At 43.6% G+C, this 4648-nt stretch overlaps 1 long non-coding RNA gene across 1 annotated transcript in view; it reads right to left on the reverse strand.

The window, feature by feature from the left end:
• Positions 1-546: 546 nt before the first annotated feature.
• LOC112548742 overlaps positions 547-4648 on the reverse strand; it is a 49558-nt gene continuing 45456 nt past the window's right edge. Inside the window, exon 3 of the long non-coding RNA XR_003092348.1 lies at positions 547-692. This is a non-coding gene — a long non-coding RNA (uncharacterized LOC112548742). The remainder of the gene's footprint in view (positions 693-4648) is intronic.

Genomic DNA, 4648 nt, shown 5'->3' on the forward strand with positions numbered 1-4648 from the left:
GCAGCCTCAAGAACCCTGCTTTTTTGCCTGCAGGAAGGTTAAATTAATTAAAAAGCTTACATAGCGGGGGTGAAAAAAACATGAAGTTCTTGGGGCGGGGGTGTCCCCAGAGCACCCAGACCAGGAGAAACTCCCCCCCACTCCCAGAACTTTCCCACTCAGCTCCCCCCTACTCCTACTCCCACCCAAATGAGCAATGACCCTGAGATCCCATTGCTGAGTCTGTAGTAGGGAGGTGAAATTGGCAAAATGCCTTCCAGTGTAGGTCTCACAAAAACAAAAGGTGGAGTTCTTCAGGAGCCCCCAGAGCACCCAACCTCCTAGATATTGAAGGCAGGGACCACAGAGGCCCCCCAGCACCCGGTAACCCTTGTACCCATTACCAAGTTCCTACTCCAAATGAGCTGGAATCTTGCTGGGCAGGATTTGTTTCTTGTGATGGTATCCAAGATGTTCCTCCCCCCTCACTCACCTGTGTTTCTCTACTCAATCGCATAGATTTTAGTGAAGTATAATAATAGTCTTTATTAAATTCAGTCAGTCTTTTTTTAATTAGTCAGTCAACGTTTTTGAGAAGGGGGAGCAAAAAGTTGCATTTGCAGGCAGTGATGACTTATTCTTTCTTGGTGTCTAGTCAATCCAGATCTTCCTCCCCATCTAGGGAATCATGAGAAAACTCTGGGCACGGACTCCTGAAAGGCAAGATGGTCTTAGTACTCTACCACCCCTGGTGGATTTTCAGCAGCAGTGCAGTACCTAAAAGGTGATGGTTCTACTTAGAACCCTTAGCACTGTATGTGCGGACACTTCTAGGGCATTGTCACTTCCTTGGACAGTTGTGAACTTGTTCCCAAACTGGTGACATTCTTGGAACAGTTCAAGTGTTATGTCTGTTTTCGCCATGCTGGTCTGCACCTGGAAAGTGAGACTTCAAACAGAGATGGTTCTGTTCAGATTCCACAGGCTGCATCTTTTGACACCAGTCGAGTGAGCGCCCAACAGGGGGCACCCAGACAACTTCTGTCAATGATGCCTTTAGAACTTTAGAAGAAGGCAGATTATCCATATAAGAGTATCCAGGCCCTATGGAAATGAAACATCCCCCATCAACTCTCATGCCCATCTTGTGATGTGGGGGGGGAGATTGGTGTTTTGTTATTTTGTTTTGCTTTCATTGCTTGGAATTAGCAATGCTGACACTCACCAGTGCAGTCAGTAATATAGAAAACAGGCATTAACATATGCACAGCATGAATTGCAAGACAGTGTCAGGAATGCTTAGGGATTTATGTTTGTGTTTTAGTATTTTTGTGAAGTTTAGGTAGCCTGTAGCTGGTGGTTCAGACAGATTAAGGTTACAGAGTTAGCTTGGAGCGCACAATCCATTCAGACTGATGTGTGGCTATCTTGGATTTGTTCCCTTCAACAGGAGGGCTAAAAATGCATGATTCACCCACCCACTTACCCTCCTGCACATTCACATTTACACTGTCAAAGGGAGAACAGGAAATAGCACAGAGGTAAAGTAACAGGCGTTGATTGGCTTTGGAACAAATGCCACATTCTCTCTCCTCATTAAATACGAGTGTCAGTTAGTGCTGCATACATTTCACGTATGACCATGAAGTAACACTACTATTTTATTTGCTTTGCTGCTGGTCCTATGCTCCAGTAAATGCTCTGGTGCATCTGACATTGCAGTGGAAAACCTTTGTCTATACCTCCCACAGATCATTTTAATTTTAATTTGCCTGCATCTCATGCAGTGAAACTTTTAAAATTATACTCTTCCTGCCCTCTAAGCATGCATATAACTTTCCTTAGCTTCACTTGACAATGTTATGTGCATACTGATAAAACCAGGGCTGACATGGTTGTGTGATCAAGGAACAGAAGGCTTCTAAATTGATTGTTGTCAGCTCTTTGCCTGCAGCCCTTGAGTGGACAGATTTATTTTCTGTATAAAAGGAAACAATGCACTGTAGTTTTTGCTTTTTGTTCTGCTTTTGCTGTCATTTAATTCTAATGTGGTAAAATGTCCTTTAGTGCTACTAATCAAACATTTTAATGTCCTGTTATTCTACCTGTACAAGTTGAATAAAATGATAGCCAAGCAAGATGCTAATAACAAATTGACCCTCTTTATGGGCTCTTTAATTTTAAGTTGTTTTCAGGTTCACTGATTTTCAAAAAAGTGGATAATATAGCTTAATACCCCATAAACAAAGGGTTCTCTACTTTTATGACTAGCTAGAAAATAATTTTGCCATTAGTCTTTTTAAAGCAGTTCTTGATATGTGTAGGTTTGTCCCTCTTAAAGAAAATGCTTGTTTTCATGGCATAATTAGTGGGGGATATATAAACAGTACTTATCTATAAAACACAACACAAAAAATAAACCTACCTTGGGAAACCTGAATTGTGTAAGAATGTTTAAGTAACAATTCTATTTTTGTGGTATTTTGTAAGAACAGAGTGATTTTTCCCTTATGTTTCTTTTCTTCTTTTATTTGTATTTCCCTACAAGGGTGTTGAAGTACAGTTCTTGCTTGAAAGAAGAACTTCCTTTTCCTTCAGGTTCCATTTTCTTCTCAAAGATTTTGAAAGTGCAAAGATTTTTGTATGATTTTTTTTAAAAGGATTTGACCTGAAATAAATTGTGTATGGGAAAAATCATGTTTCGGGAGGGGGCAGGAGGGAAGAGTTGTTTGTTTTCGGATTTTTTTTTTACTTGTTTACATTTTCTGCTTCTTTACAGAATATAGAAAGATCCTGGAAAGCTTTTAGTTTGTCTAGTTTTATCTTCGAAATAACAGCTATACTTAGACTAGTTTTCCTGGTTTCAGCAATAGGACCCATGAGAGTATCCATAGATTCATAGATGTTAGGGTCAGAAGGGACCTCAATAGATCATTGAGTCTGGCCCCCTTCATAGGCAGGAAAGAGGGCTGGGTTCAGATGACCCCAGCCAGATGCCTATCTAACCTCCTCCTGAAGACCCCAGTGTAGGGGAGAGCACTACCTCCCTTGGGAGCCCATCCCAGATTTTGGCCACTCTAACTGTGAAGAAGTTCTTCCTAACGTCCAGTCTAAATCTGGTCTCTGCTAGCTTGTGGCCATTATTTCTTGTGACCCCCAGGGGTGCCATGGTGAGTAGATCATCACCAATTCCCTTCTGCGCCCCCATGATGAATTTATAGGCAGCCACAAGGTCGCCTCTCAACAGTCTTTTGCAGAGGCTGAAGAGGTCCAGGTGCCCTAGTCTCTCCTTGTAGGGCTTGCACTGCAAGCCCTTAACCATATGAGTGACCCTTCTCTGGACCCTCTCCAGGTTATCCACATCCCTCTTGAAGTGCGGCGCCCAAAACTGGACGCAGTACTCCAACTGCGGTCTGACCAGTGCCCAATAGAGGGGAAGTATCACCTCCTTGGTTCTGTTTGTCATGCATCTGTTGATGCATGATAAAGTGCAGTTAGCTTTGCTGATGACTTCGTCACACTGCCGACTCATGTTCATCTTGGAGTCCACTAGGACTCCGAGATCCCTTTCCACTTCCGTGCTACCGAGCGGGTCATTTCCTAGGCTGTAGGTGTGCTGGACATTTTTCCTCCCTAGGTGCAGCACTTTGCATTTCTTCTTATTAAATTGCATTCTATTGTTTTCTGCCCATTTGTCCAACCTGTCCAGGTTTGCCTGTAGTTGTTCCCTGCCCTCCAGTGTGTCAACTTCTCCCCACAGTTTTGTATCATCCGCAAACTTGGACAGAGTACACTTCACTCCCTCATCCAAGTCACTGATGAAGACATTGAAGAGTATTGGTCCAAGGACCGAGCCCTGTGGGACCCCACTGCCCACGTCCTTCCAGGTCGATACCAACCCATCCACCACCACTCTCTGGGTACGACCCTCTAGCCAATTTTCCACCCACAGGACTGTGTAATCATCCAAGTCACAGCCTATTAATTTGTTAACCAGTATAGGGTGGGATATTGTATTGAAGGCCTTCTTGAAATCTAAGTAAACGATATCTAGCCCTACTCCTGCATCCAGATGTTTTGTAACCTGGTCATAAAAACAGACTAGACTAGTCAGGCATGATCTACCTGCTACGAACCCATGCTGGTTTCCCCTCAGCATAATTTTTCCTGCTGGGCTCTCACATATATGAGCCTTGATAATCTTTTCAAAGACTTTGCCAAGGATGGAGGTGAGACTCACTGGCCTATAGTTGCCTGGATCCTCCTTCCTCCCATTCTTGAAACTAGGGACCACATTGCCCTTTTCCAGTCCTCTGCGACCTGGCCCGTGCTCCACGAGTGCTCAAATATTCTTTCCAGTGGCTGTGCAATGACATCAGCCAGTGCCTTCAGTACCCTCGGATGGTTTAGTCCATCGGTTAGTACAAGCCATACCTTTACCTTCCTTGCACATTTAACCACCCTAAGCTGTATATTCAGGTTTTTTTTTTTAAAGTATATAAGTATGTCTCTGTGCATTTTACCCTCTGTATTGAGATAGCTACACTGATTGTATGTACATTCGGGGAAGCTAGGGGAAGGTTAGATTGATTTTAAAATGGCCACCCAATCTAAGGTAAATCAGGGCAGGAGAGGGCTAGCAGGGGGAGGCCTGGGGTGGGAGGGGGTT

Source organism: Alligator sinensis, unplaced genomic scaffold, assembly GCF_000455745.1.
Source record: "Alligator sinensis unplaced genomic scaffold, ASM45574v1 scaffold1863_2, whole genome shotgun sequence".
Lineage (NCBI taxonomy): Eukaryota > Metazoa > Chordata > Crocodylia > Alligatoridae > Alligator > Alligator sinensis.